The sequence below is a fragment of the Equus caballus genome, chromosome 11 (assembly GCF_041296265.1).
Source record: "Equus caballus isolate H_3958 breed thoroughbred chromosome 11, TB-T2T, whole genome shotgun sequence".
Lineage (NCBI taxonomy): Eukaryota > Metazoa > Chordata > Mammalia > Perissodactyla > Equidae > Equus > Equus caballus.
The window spans coordinates 41,307,266-41,327,550 of record NC_091694.1 but is presented as its reverse complement, the minus strand read 5'-3'; the positions used below and the strand labels follow the sequence as shown (position 1 = coordinate 41,327,550).

At 38.7% G+C, this 20,285-nt stretch overlaps 1 protein-coding gene across 23 annotated transcripts in view; it reads left to right on the top strand.

The window, feature by feature from the left end:
* NF1 (neurofibromin 1) overlaps positions 1-20,285 on the top strand; it is a 240,382-nt gene that overhangs the window by 27,333 nt on the left and 192,764 nt on the right. Inside the window, exon 1 of one of the 23 annotated variants that reach the window (XM_070226419.1) lies at positions 18,405-18,602. The exons of the other annotated variants lie outside the window; for them this stretch is intronic. The gene's annotated coding sequence lies outside the window, so the exon portion shown is untranslated. Of the gene's footprint in view, positions 1-18,404; positions 18,603-20,285 lie in introns of those variants that run through there. 23 annotated transcript variants of the gene reach the window in all.

Here is a 20,285-nt window from a genome sequence, read left to right as displayed (position 1 = left end):
TGCCACTTTAGCATGGCTTGATGAGTGGTGCCATGTCCACGCCCAGGATTCAAAACGGCGAAACCCTGGGCTGCCAAAGCAGAGGGCACAAGCTTAACCACTCGGCCACAGGGCCAGCCCCATATACCAGTACTTTCAAATTTGAAGTTAGCTTTACGGGCTTGAGCATTGTATTAGTCGTTTATTGTTGTGTAACAAATTCCCCCAAAAGTAGCAATTTTGGACAGCAAGCATTTATCTCATAAAATTTCTATGTGTCAGAAATCCAGTGGCAGCTTAGCTAGGTATTTCTGGTTCAGAGTCCTTCATGTAGTTGCAGTCAAGCTTCTGGCTGGGGCTGCAGTTATCTGAAAGCTTGACTGGGGAAAAGTTTCTTCCAAGCTGATCATTTACACAGCTGTTGGCAGCAGGCCTCAGTTCTTTGCTAACTGTTGCCAAAGAACTTCCTTTCCATGTGGGCCTCTCCATGGACTGCTTGTGACATGGCAGCTGGCCTTCTCCCGAGTTAGTGATCTGAGAGAAGCAGAAGCCACAGTCTTTTATTAACCTTGGAAGTGACATACCTTTACTTCTGCCATATTATGTTGGTCAGGCAGGACAACCCTGTTACACAGGGTAGATTACAGAGGGCATGGGTAGCAGAATTCAGGGATCATCGGGGAGTCTGACTACCCAAACATACAGCCCCATTTTTTATAAAGATTTCGTGTGTTCTTGAAAATAATGTGTAGACCCTAGTTCTTGGGTATGATTTTTATGTGTCATTTTGATCAAGTTTATTAAGTAAGCATTTCAACTCTTCTAAATTCTGATTGTTTTTGTCTGCTGTATCTTATTACTGAGAAAGCTATATTAAAAAATCTTTATTAACTATATTGGTAGATTTTTAACTTTCTTGTAGATCTATCACTTCTGGGGGGGGGGGGTGTTGTTAGGTGCATAAAGGTTTAAAATATCTTCCAGGTGATTTGAATCTTGTATCACTACATAGTGATTCTCTATGTTTCTAGTGCTTTTTGCCTAAGTTTGCTCTAGTTTTCTTTTGTTTTATATTTGCTTCGTAGATCTATCTCCAATCTTTGATTATCACTCATTCTGTGCCCTTATGTTAAGCTGTCCTTACAAACAGCACGTGTGTAACCAGTCTGAGTTTTTTCCCAAGTGGAGAGTTTAGCCAGTTTATATTCATTGTGATTATTGATATATTTGGATTAACTTCTGCCATTTTATTATGTGCCTTTTATGTGTCCAACCTTTTTATTTTTTTCCTTAAATCTCAGGTTTTTTCTTCTACTTGAATTATGTTCTTTAGAATTTCCTTTGAGAAGGCCCTGTTGTGGTTGCTCTTATTTTCCTTTCTTTGAGAGTGTCTTTACTTCCCCTTTGTTCTTGAATGTTAGTTTTGTTGAATATATATAATTTCAGGCAGTTGTTTTTCTCTCAGTATGTTAAAGATATCATTTAACGATCTTTTTGAGCTCTACTGTTGCCGCTGAGAATTTAGTTGTCACCAATTGTCATTAACTTATAGATGAGATTGTCTCCAGCTTTTTTTAGTTCTTCTCTTTGTTCCTTGCTGCTATGCACTTTCACTGAAATGTTTCTAGGTGTAAGGATTTCTTTTTATTTATTCTGCTTTAGATTTTTGGACTTCCTGGAGCTGAGGATTATCATTGTCTAACAGTTCTAAAAAATGTATGCCATTACCTTCTTTTTCCCCCATAGTTGACCTTGGCTGCCTTTTCTTTTTTCTTTTTAAAGACATTTTTTTTTTAGAACAGTTTTAGGTTTACAACAAAATTGGGAGGAAGAACAGAGATTTCTCATATACCCTCTATCCCCAGATGTACATAGCCTCCCCCATTACCAACATCACTCAGCAGAGTGGTACATTTTTTACCAGGGATGAACCTATATCAACACGTCATAATCCCCCAAAGTCCATAGTTTACTTTAGGGTTCACTCTTGGTGTTATACGTTCTGTGGGTTTGGACAAATGCATAATGACATATACCTATTATTATAAAATCATACAGAGTATTTTCACTGTCCTAAAAATCCTCTGTGCTCTGCCTTTTCATCCCCCTACCTCTGCCACCACTGATCTTTTTATTGTCTCTGTAGTTTTGCTTTTTCCAGAAGGTCATATCGTTGGAATCATACAGTATATAGCCTTTTCAGCTTGGCCTCTTTCACTTAGTATCATGCACTTAAGGTTCCTTCATGTCTTTTCATGGCTTGATAGCTCATTTCCTTTTAGTGCTGACTAATATTCCATTGTCTGGAGGTACCACAGTTTATTTATCCATTCACCTACTGAAGGACATCTTGGTTGCTTGCAAGTTTTGCCAGTTATGAATAAAGCTGTTATAAACATCTGTGTGCAGATTTTTGTGTAGACATGTGTTTTCAGTTCTTTGGGGTAAATACCAAGGAGTGCGATTGCTGGATCATATGGTAAGTTATCATCTTTTCAAATCTTGCCTCTTCCTTATTATCTCTATTAATCTCTGTCTAGACTACCATTAGATATATATAATATTGTTTGAGGCTGAGCCAAGTAGTGTACTGTGATTGTTTACTTTCCTGTACAACTTTTTGTGCCCCTAAAGTTGGTAACGGCCTCATTTTTTTCATTTGCTTTGTTTTTGATGTAAACTGTTGTTAATTCTTCATATCATTATCATGCTCCCAGTACTGTTTTCCAGACAGGGTCAAACCTATTAATGTATCCATTGAAATTGTTTTCCCTGAGGACTTCCTCTTATGCTCCTGTTTCGGGTTGGTTGCTTGCTAGGCCAGGTGTGCAGCGGTCAGCTTGAGTTCTCCCTTCATTGTCATTTTAAAAATTCCCTTTGCTTTGGTCCTGTATCGATTCCCCTGTTTTGTGAATCCCATTAGTTTGGAGCACATCCTCTCCAGCTTGCTGAATAAAAAGGTGCAGAAGAGATAAATTTTGAGACCTTGTATGTTTGAGAATATGTTTATTCTACCTTTTTGTTATTCGATAATTTGTCTGGATATTAAGTTCTAGAATGAAAATAAATTTTCCTCAGAATTTTGAAAGCATTTCTCCTTTGTCTTCTAGTTTATCACTGAGATTATTGCTAAGTCTAATGCCATTCTGGTTCCTATAATGTAAGCAACCTGTCTTTTTATTTTTTCTTTTCTAGAAGTTCTTGAGATTTTCTTTTCTTTGTCCTTGTTCTTCTGCAGCTCACTGACAATATACTTTTATACGTAATGGGTCTTTTTCACTTTAAAGACTCATATTTTTCAGATTTGAGAAATTTCTTGTGTTATTTCTTTGCTAATTTCTTCCCTCCATGTTCATTTCTTTTTTTCTCCTCCTTTTCTTTCACATGTTGGAATTGACGAATCATGTTATTTTTAAAACTTTTTTCTCTCATAGTGTTTTCTTTTGTTCTTTTTCCTAGAGAGGATCTCAACTTTATCTCCCAACTCTTTAATGTTTTATTTTATCTTACTATCCAGAGTTAACATAGGAGGCCTGAGACCGTTATCCTTTGAAAACTCTGCTTGCAAGGTGGGCCCTTGGCTTGTGTCTGGGAACTTGGGTTTTGGAAGGGTTCCTACCATTCCTCGATAAGAATGGCTCACTGTACTTAAAACTGTACAAACGTGATTTATGATAAACATCTGCTTTCCATCTGGATGTCTGGAACTTCAGTATGTGCTAGGCAGAGGGTGCCCCCAATAAAACCCTGAGCACTGAGTCTCCAGTGAACTTACCTGGTAGACAGGATTTCTAACGTGCTGTCGCAGCTCATTGCTGGAGGAATTTGGCATGTCCTGTCTGACTTCACTGGGAGAAGACTCTTGGAAGGTTGCGTCTGGGGTCCTCTGGACTTGCGCATTTTCCTTTCTCTAATTTTGTTTTGTATCCTTTTGCTGTAATAAAGCATAGCTGTGACTGTGACTATGTGTCGAGTCCTGTGAGTCCTTCTAGCAAACCACTGACCTGGGGGTGGTCTTGGGAACTCATGACATGCTGTCATATTTAACTTTCTGAATGTTCTTTATTGTTCTTTATTCTCACTTGCTCTCTCTTTCATTTTAAAATAGCATCCTTTAAAATCTTTTCTAATGTCTTTTAGGGTGTTAATTAAATTTTTTTTGTGTGAAGCTTTTTCATTCCTGCATTGTCTTTTTTCTCAAAATTAATTTGTTTGTGTATGTTTACTTGGTTTCCTTTCTTTCATGTTAACAGGCCTTCATTATGCTTGGTGATTCTAGGCTGTCTTTTCTCACTTTAAATATTTACTCTTAAATGTGAGAGGCCTGGAAACTCATGCACAGGGTGAGTTGGTGGCAAGCTAGCTGAACGTTGGAAGCCCTCTAAATGCACATCTTTTCCTTGGTTGTCAGTTTCTCCAGGAGTACTGCCCAGTTGCTTACCTGGGAAGATTTGTGTCTGGTTCTAGGATTCTGAGAGCTAGGTGGAAGGAAGAGACTTATGGTTAATGGTATGGAGGATTTTCACTCAATTAGGAAGTAATAGGATTATTGTAGAAATATTATTTTGCAGTTCGTTTGTAAAATATAGATGAAGGAAATGGTGATTGGGTTTTTTCCTCTGAAATCACCAAACCGTGTAGACTAGAGGACAGACTAGCAGGGACCACCTTTGTTCTTGGACCGCAGTTTGAGGCACACGCATTAGATAATAAAGAGATTGTTGTTAAGGGAGACAGGAGAGTCAGTGTAACACACTAGTTGACTCTTTTATTCAGTAAGCATTTATTAATTGCCTTTTTAAACTTCTAACCCCAGGAGGTAAATCAGGTTACAGGAAAGGTACTTTCCCTACTCCTGTGGAACTTGCATTCTTGCATGAGGATGGGTATTAAACAGTGTATCATCTGGTTATTTAATCACAGTTGTTTTAAGAACCTCGTAGGAGAGGTCAAGGAGGCTCACAGAGTGTGTGGGAGGTCTGCTCTGGGATTCAGGGATGGCATCTCTGAAAATACGAGTGAGGAAAGTGGTGGGAGAGTGAGAAGAGAGTGGCAGAGAATGAGACTAAGAGATTAATCAGGATAACGATAATTGTGATATTAAATGAGGTGTAGAATGTGTTTAGTGCCTGGTAGTTGTGCTCAGTAAGTCTTAACTAGTAATTATGTTATTTATAGGAATATTATTATATTGGATGATCAAATAGAAGAGCTCTAGTATTTAATTTATAAAGATAAAAGTTTTGTGTCAACAATACAATAAAACAATATATCTGTAGAGTCATTTATCACTAAAATATCCCTTATAGTATAGAAATGTTGCTGTTTGAAAAGTATTGCTAGGGCAGAGATCATGCTTAACTTCTTCACAGTTATATCACCAGTACCCAGCATAGTGCCTGCCGCAAATAAAGTGCTCAGTCTTTAAAAAAAAAAAATCTGAAATGGGTGTTAGAAATTCTGGGTAACCTAGAGGCTAGGAAGGATATGTAATTTCAGATACAAGAAATACTCTCCTTTTTTTTCCTTAGAAGTTATTTGATGGTGTTCATTCAGTAGAATTATAAGTGGCCTTTTGATTAGAATTTAAATGTTACTCTTTTTGTATACCTTTTCTGTAGCCAGCAAGGATCTCTTAGGACAAAGTCTTATTTTTCTTCTCTTGAGGGGTCTGTGATTGGTGCTCTCTAGCCCTCCAGCACTTAGACCCACAATATATTAGTTATCTATTACTGCAAAAAAAATTACCTCAAAATTTTACAGTTTAAAACAACAGGCTATTATTATCTCACAGTTTCTTTGGGTCAGAAATGTGAGAGTGGCTTAGCTGGGTGCCTCTGGTTCAGGTTCTCTTTTGAGGCTGCAGTCCAGCTGTTGGCTGGGGTTGCAGGCATCTGAAAGCTTGACTGGGGGGAGGATGCGCTTCTAAATTCACTTGCCTGAGTGTTGGCAGGAGGCTTTTAGTTCCTTGCCATTTGGACCTCTCCGTAGGCCACCTGAGTGTCCTCATGACACGGCTCTTGGCTTCCTCTAGAGCAAGTGAGAAAAAAAAAGAGAGAGAGAGAGAAAGAGAGAGAGAGGGAGAGAAAGAAAGAAAGAAAACAAGCCATGGGGCCGGCCCCATGGCCGAGTGGTTAGGTTCTCGCGCTCTGCTTTGGTGACCCAGGGTTTTCCCAGTTTGAATCCTGGGCATGGACATGGCACCACTCATCAAGCCCTGCTGAGGTGGCGTCCCACATACCACAACTAGAGGGGCTCACAACTAAAAATACATAACTTTGTACCCGGGGGGCTTTGAGGAGAAAAAGGAAAAATAAAATCTTCAAAAAAAAAAAAAAAAGAAAGAGAAGAAAACAAGCCAGTTCAAGATGATATCCTCTGTTTTTGATAACCTAATCTCAGAGGAGACACATCATCACTTCTGCCGTATTCTAGTAGTAGTTAGAATGACCAACCCTGGTACAATGAGAGAAGTGTGGATATCAGGAGGTGTGGCTCCTTGGGAGCTATCTTGGAGACTGGCTGCCCCATACTGCATTAGTGGGATCAACTTCTTCCAGCCCAGTGTTCCAAACATATTTAGAAGTATAAGTTAATTAAACTAGTACTTGATCAATATTTGTACATTGTTTCTATTGTAAATTGAGATTCCCACATTTCTGAGCTTGTTGGTTTGTTTGGTGTTTTTGCTACCCTCTTCTTTTTGCTTTCCACACTTTCCCTTCCTTGTCCTTTTTATATTTCTCAGATTTATTCAGAAAATAATAGTCAGTGTTTTCATGAGGTAGTACTTTCAACTTAAACTTGGGAGTACTACAGAAAATTCGGTTAGATACTTAATAGATTGTAGATCCTGTTAGATTATAAATCTCAGCCTCTTATAATAACACATATAATAGTATTACTGTATTGTGATATCACCAGTGGTTTTAAGTCTTCAAGGAAAAGTGAATAAAGTGTTATTCTTAGGCATATTTGATTTTACCTGTATGTGGTTGTCATTAGTTATAAATTCAAAAATAAATGATTGCTGGATTTTAGCACTTATGGTTAGAGAACATGGCCTTCTCTATAGATTAAATTAATAACTAGGGGATTTTTGTTTGAGTTTAGGAACAGAATTATTTTGTAGCTTGCAAAGATACTTCTCCTTCCTGAATGCTGAGTTTGAGCGTCAGATTTTGGAAAGCTAAATTATTACTAAAGCTAGTACAACTCTCAACCTGTGAATGGGTTATGTGCTGACACTTCACTTGTAAGTTTATGTGAACTCAGGCAATTTTTCTCTATAGAAATGCTGTTGTAAATAGTTTTAGGTTCTCCTCCTACCCACTTAACACCTACCCCTCCAAAACCTGTTTAACCTATATTGAATTAGAGCTCAAGCAGAATTTTTAAGTCTTTTTCTTTTGTTTTGAAGCAATCATAAACTTATAGGAAAGCTACAAGTAAAGCACAAAGAGTTTTCTTCCTGAACCATTTGACTGTAAGTTGCTGATGTGATGCCCTGTCACCCCTGAATACTTCACTTTCTTTCCTACAGATGAAAACGTGTTGCTTCGTTACCCACAATACACCTGTCAAAATCAGGAAATTAACACTGATACATTACCACTGCCATCTAATTCTCAGACCCTTTTAAGTTTTACCCATTGTCCCAGTAATGTCCTTTATATAAAAAGGATCCAGTCAAGAATCACGTTACATTTAGTTGTTATGCCTCTTTTGTCTCTTTCATTCCTGAACAGTATTTCCTTGACTTTAATGACCCTGACACTTTTGAAGCTATCTGGTTATTTTGTATTCCTCAATTTGGGTTTGTTTAATATTTTCTTATGATTGGGTTTATGTTATACATGTTTGATAGGAATATCTCAGATGCAGTGCTGTGTTCTTATTATATCCTATCTGATGGTACAATTTAGATTGTCCTATTACTGCTAACTTTTCATCACTTGATTAAGATGATGAACCAAACTTCTCCCTTGTAAAGTTACTCTTTCCCCTTATAAACACACACATTGTATGGGGGTACTTAGAAACTGTGCAAATATCCCCATTATACATCAAATTTTTGATTTATTCAAGTATTCCTATGAATACAGACTAATTGTCTCTCTTATTCGGTGGAGGACAATCTGTTTTATCATCACTGTTTTCATGCTCAAATTATTCCAGATTTGGCCAGTGGGAGTCCCTTTAGTTTGGCTTCTACGTCCTTTTGACGTGTCTCCATCATTCTTTGAGTGTTTCTTTTCTTTCTGGCATAACAAAATGTTCCAGGCTTCTCAGGACTTTCCTGTGTTTCAGGACTAGAATCAGACATTTCTCTAGGGAGCCCTGGTTCCTTTTAGAGGAGAATGGTATTTAGAAACCAAGATCTGGGGGGCTAGGTGTACTCATCATTACTGAGTTGTCATTATTTCTAAGCCTTCTCAGTGGACAGAACTGGGGAATATATGTATGCCTATCTATCTGTATGTGTGTGCACATTTATATCAATATTTATTTCCATATATTGAAAACTATGTGTTTATACTACTTCTAGTTTTAGTTCAACACAAGAGAGTTCTTCGTAGTTTTCTTTCTTTGTAACATCTTTCTCTGGCAGTAAGAAACCTGGCTCTCATTTTTCTTAATATATTTACTTATTTGATCATTCCCCATTTTTTTAAAGATTGGCACCTGAGCTAACGTCTGTTGCCAATCTTTTTTTTTTAATTTTATTTTCTTCTTCTCCCCAAAGTGTCCCAGTACATAGTTGTATATTCTAGTTATGAGTGCCTCCGGCTGTGCTGTGTGGGACGCTGCCTCAGCATGGCCTGGTGAGCGATGCCGTGTCTGTGCCCAGGATCCAAACCAGTGAAACCCTGGGCCACCAAAGCGGAGTGCGTGAACTTAACCACTGGGCCACGGGGCCGGCCCCTGATCATTCCCCTTCTATGTAACCCATTTCCCATCACTGTCATTCCTTACTATCACTTGCTCCCAAGCGTAAATACCCTTCTCACTCTACTTGGATTCCAACACCCCTTGTTATCCCCGAACCCCCGTTTCCACCCTGTGTAGATGCCCTCCTTACCTTGCTCAGGTTCACATTCCCTACCCTGTGCTGGACATCCTCCTCACCCTACTGAGACTCTGTGCCAGAACACCCTTTTTCCCACCATGCAGAAGCCCAACACAGCCCAGCACTCCTTGCTGGGCGCCACTTTCTTGTCTCTTCGTCCCAGTCAGGCTTTGATACCCAACTCTGGGCTTCCCTCCTCATGGACACCCTCCTTATCCCATTTGGGCTCTGACACCCTATGTGTCCTGCTCTCCAATGTAGATACCCTTCTCACCCTACTTGGATTCTGAGATCCTGTGCCTGGCTACCCTCTCCATGGGAGTCTTTCTTATCCTGTTCATGCTCTGACACCCATTGCCGGGCTGCCTTTCGCACGTGGACACCCACTTCACCCTGCTGGTGCTACATTTCCTCCACACAAATGCCTTGCTCATCCAGCTCCAACTCCTACATCCCTCGCTCCCCCAAACACACACAGATGCATACCTTGCTCTGCTCTTCCTAATGGCTTTTGTACTGAACTATTATACTGAAGAGAACAGAGATGAGGGAAAAAGGAAGAGTCAGGATTTTTTTATGGGAACCATGTGATCCAAGTTTATGTTTGACAGAAACAAATCTTCCCTTGCCTTGGTAGTATATATCTGGAGAATCTGGATAGGGCACTTGGGAATCTGCTTTTGGAGCTTCCTTAGTGGTTGGGACTGCTGGTATAAAGAGGTTCTTTCTTTGTGAATCAGGGGTTCTATGTATGGAAAAATTTGGGTAGTCTGTAAGTTCAGAATAGTGGGAAGGGAAGAAACTAAAAGCAAGAAGTGTTTAGGGAAAGATGATGTTGGAATTCACTTCACGAAACTAGTTTGGCTCCATGCTAATCTCATGCCCCAAAATGTTTTTATAGTGTCTGTATTTTAAAAACAAAACAGTTGATTATTTAATAATCTGTTTTTTGAGCTCAGTATTAAATTTCAGAATGTTACACAATGTTTTCCTAACTTTGGTCATTCATGTAGTGTCAGTTTAGGCATATCCTATATCATTTCTTTAGCTTGACGACTTTATGTTGGCTTGCCTTTTTCACTTAGAGTTGTCAAAGGAATGATATCTTTGTAATCATGTTCGATGTGCTAATTATATTTTTTAAATCACATGTTAAAAGTGAGTGTAAAACTTAAAAACTTCAGCGTTCATTAGGTGACATATAAAGTCGTATTATATACCAGTGGAGAGATCACTTTGGGAAATGTGATAATATAACCAGTATAAATATTTGATACATTTTCCTGATTTATGTTTCTTACTTGGTATCTATAGTTGATGCATCTTTTTTTCCTAGTATGATTTTTTCTAGGTGCTTTTTTGCCCCCAGTATGATTTTTTCTTTGCTTTTTCTTTCATTTAGACGAAAACTTCTATTAAGTGAGTTTTAATGTCATCCCCACTCTGTCATGGTCTGAGGGGCCTTTTAGAAACTGGTTCAAATGTACACAGGCAAAGTTTTTAGCCTTTGACCTTTTGAAGAATTTTCTGAGTGCAACCAGAGACAGATTATCCATTGTTCATTGTGTTTTGCTTAATGTTATGCCTTCTCTTGCTAAATCCTCTTATTTGTTGAAATCTGTATCTTAAGTAGCTAACAATTTGTTAATACAGATCATAATTAAAAGGCGATTATTTTTCTTCATGTAGTTTCCCTTTACATTTCTGCCATAATATCCAAAGATTTATATAAGGTAGCATGAAATGTTTAAAGAAGAGTTTAATTTACTTTTTTCCCAATTGGGAAAATAATTCATGCCAGTTGAAAATAAGAGAAACTTGTAAAGTAAAAGAAAAGAAGAAATCATCTCATTATTACTTCTCAAATACGATGATCTTTTTTTGTTATTATTTCGTTCTTTTGGTTTTCTTTGTTTTTATGTGTTCCAATAGTACCTGACTTTATTTTGGAAAAAAGTCACAAAAATGGTCTAATTTTATTTTGTACTTTAAAAATTATTGCTGAAATTAGCGTATTTTCATGTATTTACTGACATCTGTGAATTGCTTCATATTTCTTCAACAGTTTTTCCTTTGAGTCCTCTTAATTATAATACAATAATACATAATATTAGTTATGTAAACGTTTTGGCTTCTAGTTGCACAGTCTTTTGCTTTCTGTCTGTTACTTGTCTTTTTCTTTGTCAGTAGTGTCGGGTTTTTTTTTTTTTAACAGAATTTAAACATTTTTATATAGGCAAATATATTGGCCTGGATTTTGTCTTGCTTAGCAAAATCTGTTCTACTCCAATATTATGAAATTATTCTTTAGTATTTTTCTTAATAGTTTTGTGGCTTTTTTTTTTTTTTGCAGTAGATTCTTAATCACACGTGCACACATGCATATATTTTAAGATTTGGCATGGGTTACTGTTTCAGATGGATAACCAGTTGATCTGGTAATGTTTTATTGATTAATTCATTCTTTTACTGCTGATTTGAAATATTACCTTTATCATGTTAAATTTCTATGTACATACCAATATCTGTCTGTGACTGTAATTTATACTTAGAATGTGCTGGTTTTGTTATAAGAGCTCAATAGAATGTTTTAATACTTGATAACACAAGTCTCCTCTTGTTCTTGTTTTTCAAAAATATCTTTGATATTTTCACAATTTATTGTTTTTTTTTTTTTTGAGGAAGATTAGCCCTGAGCTAATTACTGCCAGTCCTCCTCTTTTTGCTGAGGAAGACTGGCCCTGAGCTAACATCCATGCCCATCTTCCTCTACTTTATACGTGGGATGCCTGCCACAGCATGGCTTTTGCCAAGCAGTGCCATGTCTGCACCCGGGATCCAAACCGGCGAACCCCGGGCTGCCGAGAAGCGGAACGTGCGAACTTAACTGCTGTGCCACCGGCTGGCCCCTATTCTTTCAAATGAGCTTCAGATCAGCTTGCCGTTTTAAATTAGTATCCCCCTACCCCATCTTCCAAATGTATTATAGCATCTTCCACAATTTCTCCTCTATTTTTGCTAGCCTGATTTACGCTGCCATCTTCTTTTGCCTAGTCTGTCTTTGAACATACAGTGGCAAGAAGTCTCTTTAAAAAACATATATGAGATCGTGTTACTCTCTTGTTTACATCTCTTCAGTATCTTCTTCGCCTCTCTTTTCGTTATCTGTTGCTGCATAACGAACTACTCTAAAGCTTTGTAGCTTAAAACAGCCTGTTTATTTTGTTCACAATTTTGCGGGTCAGGTATTCGTGACAGGTTCAGCTGGGTAGTTCTCTGTTCCACATGGTGTTGGCTGGGGTCGCTGGGGCTGGAGAATCTGTTCCAATATGACTTCTTCAGTCACATGTCTGGCACCTCAGTGCTTCTGGCCTCTCTCTCCACATGGCATCTTCAGAATCTCTCCATGTGGCCTGGGCCTCTCACAGCATGGTGGTCTCAGAGTAATCACACTTTGTACATGGCAGCTGGCTTCCAGGGGGAGGGAAAGGAAAACTGTCAGACCAATTAAGGGCAGTGCCTTGAGCTGGCACAGTGTCCCTTCTGCCATATTTTATCGATTAGAACAGTCACAGGACCTGCCTAATGCAAGGAAATGGAAAAATAGTCTCCACTTCTTGATGCAGGAGTGACAAGGTGTTATTGCAGGAGCGCATGTGGGTCGAAAGGTGCAGTGACCATATTTAGAAAATATAGTCTGCCGCAAGATCAAACGCAAATTCAAAGCTGTTAAAATGACACATAAGGCTTTTCAGGATCTGACCCATGCTGGCTTTTCTTTCTGACCTCATCCCCTATATTTTCTTCTTTTGTTCCCGTTGGTTTAGTCACAATGGCCTCTTTGCTTGGCTCTGAATATGCCACAGATCCATTGTACCTACCACGAGTGCCTTGCATGCTCTTCTTCAGATCTTTGCATGGGTCTTCCCATTCTCTTACCTCATTTAGGTCTCTGCTCAAATGTCGCATCTCCAGAGAGCTTTTCCTGACCACCTTATCTCATAAAATTTTGGTCACTTACGAACCCCTAATCTTACTATTTCTTCTGCATAGATTTTAGTGCTGTTTATGGGAGCCCGGGGGCGGGGGTTGGGGGGGCCTGAATACACTTTTCTTCCCTGCCTGGCTTCTGCACAAGTTCAGAAATATAAGAGTATAAAGGTGGAGGCCAAAATATATATGAAATATATTTAAATGTAAATGTATATATAAATATTTTTGCTGATCATTGTGAAGTTGAAGACCCAAATGGGCCTATTGACTAAATCTCAGAGGTAGGCAGACTTACCCACTCAGTCCCAGGCAGTGCTGGTCATTCCCCTCTGCAGGACTAAGCCCTTGGTCAACTCTTGGCATGTTGATGTAGAGGAAAATTCTTGCACCCTGTAGGAAGCCTGTTCCCAAGTAAATTAAGGGTAGAGCTGAGTTGTGCGTGCCCAGTTACTTGCATTTTTATCAGTCTGACTGACTAAAGGGGGATGAGAGGAAGGGAATAAAGGAAGTATCAAAGATGATTCTCAGATCTCAGACTTGAAAAACGGGGTGGATTGTGGTACTATTTAGTAAGATAGGAAACATAGTAGGGAGATTATAAATTAAATTTTAGAAACACTACGTTTGAAGTGCCTGCAAGATACCCATGTGGAGATACCAAATAGGCATTTGGATAACACATGCGAAGAGAAAGATTTGGTAGTTGCATTAGTCTTCTATTGCTCTGTCACAAACTACCACAAACGTAGTGGCTTAAAACAACACAAAATTATTATTATTTAAAACAATTTTTTTTTTGAGGAAGATTAGCCCTGAGCTAACTGCTGCCAATCCCCGTCTTTTTTGCTGAGGAAGACTGGCCCTGAGCTAACACCCGTGCCAGTCTTCCTCTACTTTATACGTGGGACGCCTACTGCAGCATGGAGTGCCAAGCGGTGCCATGTCCACACCTGGCATCCGAACCGGCGAACCATGGGCTGCTGAAGCGGAACAGGCAAACTTAACCGCTGCGCCACCAGGCTGGCCCCAACACAAAATGATTATCTCACAGTTTTTGTGGGTCAGGAAGCTGGGCATTGATTAGCTGAGTTCTCTGCTCAGATTCTCACCAGGCTGAAATCAAGGCTCTGGTTGGGGCTATGACCTCATCTGAGGCTTAGGGTCCTCTTCTAGACTCACTGGTTGCTGGTAGAAATTGGGTCCTTACAGTTGTGGGACTGAGGCCCTCAGCTCCCAGAGGCTGCTTGCTGTTCCCTGCCATGTGGCCTTCCCCAAGCATGGTAATTTGCTTCTTCAAGGCTAACAGAAAGCATTTTTGCTGCTTCAGATCTCTTTTATGGCTCATTACAGGCTCATCCCAGGTAATCTCTTTTAATTAACTCAAAGTCAACTGATTAGGGACTTTAATTGCATCTGCAAAGCCCCTTTTGCCATATAATGTAACAATCATGAAAGGAGTATCCCATGATATTTGCACGTCTTTCTCACTCTCGAGGGAGAGGACTATGCAGGTGTACTCTGAGGGGTGGGACTCTGGGGACTATCTTAGTCATCATAGTAGTCATCAGCAAGATAGTCAATAAATACATGAGATTGCCCAAGAGGAACTAACTTTGTCCAGGGAGAAGAGAAGAAAGATTAGGGGAGAATTCTAGAATTATTGGTACCTGGAGGGTACATTTATTCATCTTCGTGTTCCCAGCTTCTTACATTGCTAACTGGCACACAGCAGGTATTCAGTAAATGTTGGAATGCATTCCTGATCTCAGAATTAGAAAGATTAATGTATAATTTACATATGGCAACATTCACCCTTTTAAGTGTACAATTTGAGTTTTTCTTTGCTTTTTTTTTTATTGTGGTAAAATACACATAACAAAATTTACCATCTTAACCATTTTTAAGTGTATAGTTCAGTGGTATTAAATACATTCACATTGTTGTGCAACCATTACTAGCATCCATCTCCATAACTCTTTTCATCTTGTAAAACTGAAACTCTATACCTATTAAACAATAATTATCCGCTCTCCCTTCCGCCTTTTTGTGACTGGCTTATTTCACTTAGCCTGATGTCCGAAGATACATCCATGTTATAGCACATCACAGAATTCTCTTCCTTTTTAAGGCTGAATAATATTCCATTTTATGTGTATACCACATTTTGCTTATCCATTCATCCATTATTGGGCGCCTGGGTTGCTTCCAGGTTTAGCTATTATGAATAATGCTGCTATGAACATGGGTGTACAATATCTCTTGAAACTCTTCTTTCATTTCTTTTGGGTATATACCCAGAAGTGGAATTGCTGGATTGTATGGTAATTTTGTGTTTAATTTTTCAAGGGAACTTCCATACTGTTTTGCATAGTGGCTATCTTATTTTACATTCCCACCAATAGTGCACAAAGCTTCCAGTTTCTCCACATCCTCTCCAATAGTTGTTGGTTTTTTGTTTTTGTTTTTGTTTGGTGAGGAAGCTTGGCCCTGACCTAACATCTATTGCCAATCTTCCACTTTTTGCTTGAGGAAGATTGTCCCTGAGCTAACATCTGTGCCAGTCTTCCTCTATTTTTTGTATTTGGGACATCGCCCCAGTATGGCTTTATGAGTGGTGTGTAGATCTGCACCAGGCATCTGAACCCGCACACCCTGAGCCGCCAAAGTAGAGCATGCAAACTTAACTACTACACCACGGGACCAGCCCTGGTTTTCTGTTTTTTGGATAATAGCCATCCTAATAGGTGTGAATTGGTATCTCATTCTAGTTTTGATTTGCATTTCCCTTATGATTAGTGATTTTGAGCACCTTTTCATGTGCTCATTGGCCGTTTTTATATCTTCTTTGGAATGTCTATTCAAGTCCTTTGCCCGTTTTTGAATCAGGTTGTTTGTTTTTTTGTTGTTGAGTTTTAGGAGTTCTCTCTATATTCTGGATATTAATTCCTTATCAAAATATATGACTTGCAAATATTTTCTGCCATTCTGTGGGGTGCCTTTTTACTCTGGTTAGTGTCTTTTGGTTCACAAAATTTTAAAATTTTCTTGAAGTCCAATTTGTTTATTTTTTCTTTTGTAACCTGTACCTTTGGTGTTGTATGCAAGAAACTGTTACCAAATACAATGTCATGAAGTTTTTTTCCTATGTTTTCTGCTAAGAATCTTATTATTTTAGGTCTTACAGTTAGGTCTTTGATCCATTTTGAGTTAATTTTTGTACATGATGTTAGGTGAGGGTCCAACTTCATTCCTTTGACTGGGGATACCCAGCACCATTTGTTTATTTTATTTTTTTTAAAGATTGGCACCTGAGCTAACAACTATTTCCAATCTTCTTTTGTTTTGTTTTGTTTTCTGCTTTTTTCCTCCCCAAATCCCCCCAATATACAGTTGTATATTTTTTAGTTGTGGGTCCTTCTAGTTGTGGCATGTGGGACGCCGCCTCAGCATGGCCTGACGAGTGGTGCCACGTCTGTGCCAAGGATCCGAACTGGTGAAACCCTGGGCCACTGAAGCAGAGCATGTGAACTTAACCACTCAGCCATGGCCCCTCAGCACCATTTGTTGAAAAGACTGCCCTTTCCCCATCGAATAGTCTTGGCACCTTTGTCAAAAGTCATTTGATCGTGTATGTGAGGGTTTATTTCTGGGCTCTCTCTTCTCTTCTATTGGTCTGTGTGTCTGTCTTTATGCCAATACCACACTGTTCTAATTATTGTAACTTTGTAGTAAGTTTTGAAATGAGAAAGTGTGAGTCTTCCAACTTTGTTCATCTTTATCAAGATTTTTCTGGCTATTCAGGGTCCCTTGAGATTTTGTATGAATTTTAGGTTGGGTTTTCTGTGTCTGCAAATAGGTCGTTGGGATTTTGATGAAGAGTGCATTGACTCTGTGGACCATTTTAGACAGCATCGACATTTTAGCAATAGTGAGTCTTCTACTCCGTGAACAAGGGATGTGTCTACATTTGTTGATGTCTTCTTTAATTTCTTTCGGCAATGTTTTGTAGTTTTCACTGTACAAGTCTTTCATTGCCTTGGTTAAGTCAATTTTTAAGTATTTTATTCTTATTGATGCTATTGTAAATGGAATTGTTTTTGTAATTTCCTTTTCGTATTTTTCATTGTTCATATATAGAAATGCAACTGATTTTTATGTGTTGACTTTGTATCCTGCTGCTTTGATGAATTCATTTATTAGTTCTAATAGCTTCTTTTGTGGAATCTTTAGGGTTTTCTACATATAGGATCATGTCGTCTGAGAACAGAGATGATTTTACTTCTTCCTTTCCAATTTGGAGGCATTTTACTTCTTTTTCTTGCCTAATTGCTCTTGCTATAACTTCAGTACTGTGTTGAATAGAAGTGGCGAAAGCAGGCGTTCTTGTCTTGTTCCTCTTCTTAGAGGAAAAGCTTTCAGTCTTTCACAATTGAGTATGATGTTTGCTGTGGGTTTCTCATATATGACTTTTATGATGTTGAGGTGGTATCTTTCTATTGCTATTTGTTGAATGTTTTTATCATGAGAGGGTGTTAAATTTTGTCAAATACTTTTTCTGCATCACTTTTGTTGATATAGCCTGTTACATTGATCAATTTTCGTATGTTGAACCATTCTTGCATTCCAGGAATAAATCCCACTTGGTCATGGTGTATACAGGCATACTTTGGAGATGTTGCAGGTTCCATAGGCCACTGCAATAAAGGGAATATCACAATAAAGTGAGTCACACAAATTTTTTGGTGCCCAGTGCATATAAAAGTTGCATTTACACTATACTGTAGTTTATTAAGTGTGCAATAGCATTATGTCTAAGAAAACAACGTATATACCTTACTTAAAAAATACTTTATTGCTAAAAATGCTAACCATCATCTGAGCTTTCAGTGAGTCATAAACTTTTTTGCTGGTGGAGGGTCTTGCCTCAATGTTAATGGCTGCTAACTGATCAGGGCGGTAGTTGCCGAAGGTTGGGGTGGCTGTGGCAGTTATCTTAAAATAAGATAACAGTGAAGTTTACTGCATTGATGACTTTCATCAACTATTTCTCTGTAACAGGCAGTGCTGTTTGATAGCATTTTACCCACGGAACTTTCAAAATTAGAGTCAGTCCTCTCAGACTTTCTTGCTGCTTTTTCAACTAAGTTTATGTAATATTCGAAATCCTCTGTTATCATTTCAACAATCTTCACAGTGTCTTCACCAGGAATAGGTTCCATCTCAAGAAACTAATTTCTTTGCTCATCCGTAAGAAGCTATTCCTCATCCATTAAAGTTTTATCATGAGATTGTAGTAATTCAGTCACATCTTCAGGCTCCACTTCTAATTCTGGTTCTCTTTCTGTTTCTATCACATCTACAGTTACTTCCTCCATTGAAGTCTTGAATCCTTCAAAGTCATCCATGAGAGCTGGAATCAACGTCTTCCAAACTCCTGTTAATGCTCGTGTTTTGACCTCTTCCCATGAGTCACAAATGTTCTTAATGGTGCCTAGCATGGCAAATCCTTTCCAGAAGGTTTTCAATTCACCTTGCCCAGATTCTTCAGAGGAATCACTATGTATGGCAGCTATAGCCTTATGAAATGTATTTCTTAAATAATAAGACTTGAAAGTTGAAATTACTCCTTCATCCATGGGCTGCAGAACTGATGTGTTAGCAGGCATGAGAACAATATTAATTTCATTGTACATCTCCATCAGAGCTCTTGGGTGACCAAGTGCACTGTCAGTAAGCAGTCATATTTTGGGAGAAATCTATTTTTCTGAGAAGTAGGACTCAACAGTGGGCTTAGAATATTCAGTAAACCATGTTGTAGACAGATGTGCTGTCATCCAGGCTTTATTGTTGCATTGGTAGAGCACAGGTAGAGTGGATTTAGCATAATTTTAAAGGCCCTAGGATTTCTGGAATAGTAAATGAGCACTGACTTCAACTTAGTCACCAGCTGCATTAGCCCCTAACAGGAAGAGTCAGCCTGTCCTTTGAGGCCAGGCATTGGCTTCTCTGTAGCTATGAGAGTCCTAGATGGCATCTTCTTCCAATGTAAGGGTGTTTTGTCTACATTGGAAATCTGTTGTTTAGTGTAGCCACCTTCATTAATTATCTTTGTGAGATCTTCTGGATAGCTTGCTGCAGCTTCTTCATCAGCACTTGCTGTTTCACCTTGCACTTTTATGTTATGGAGATGGTTTCGTTCCTTAAACCTCATGAACCACCTTTTCAAACTTCAAACTTTTCTTCTGCGGCTTCCTCACCTCTCTTAACCTTTGTAGAATTGAAGAAAGTTAGGGCCTTGCTCTGCATTAGGCTTTGGCTTAAGGGAATGTTGCGGCTGATCTTCTATCCAGTCCACTAAAACTTTCTCCATATCAACAATAAGGCTGTTTTGCTTTATCATTTGTGTGTTACCTGGAGCAGCGCTTTTAATTTCTTTCAAGATCTGTTCCTTTGCATTCACGACTTGGCTAACTGTTTGGCACAAGAGGCCTAGCTTTTGGCCTATCTCATCTTTTGATTTCCTCACTAAGCTTAGTCATTTCTAGCTGTTGGTTTAAAGTGAGAGGTGTAGGACTCTTCTTTTCACTTGAACGCTTAGAGGTCATTGTAGGATTATTGTTTGGCCTAATTTCAATATTGTTGTGTCTCGGGGAATAGGGAGGCCCAAGGAGAGGGAGAGACAGGGGAATGGCCAGTTGGTGCAGTAGTCAGAACACACATTTATTCAGTTCGTTTTCTTTTGTTGGTGTGGTTCATCATGCCCCCAACAATTACAATAGCAACACTAAAGATCACTGATCACATATCACCATAACAAATATAATAATAATGAAAACGTTAGAAATATTGCAAAAATTGCCAAAATATAACACAGAGACGTGAAATGAGCAAATGCTGTTGGAAAAATAGCGCCAATAGACTTCCTTGATGCAGGATTGCCACAAAGCTTCACTTTGTAAAAAACACATTATCTGCAAAGTGCAATACAGCAAAGCACAGTAAAACAAAGTATGTCTGTAATCCTTTTGACATACTGCAAAATTCTGTTGAGGATTTTTGCGTAAGTGTTTATAAGGGATATTGGTCTGTAATTTTCTTTTCTTATAATATCTTTGTCTGGCTTTGGTATCAGGGTTATGCTGGCTTCATAGAATGAGTCAGGAAGTATGTTCTCTTCAATTTTTTGGAAAAGTGTGAGAAGGATTGGTATTAGTTCTTTAAATGCTTGGTGGAATTCACTAGT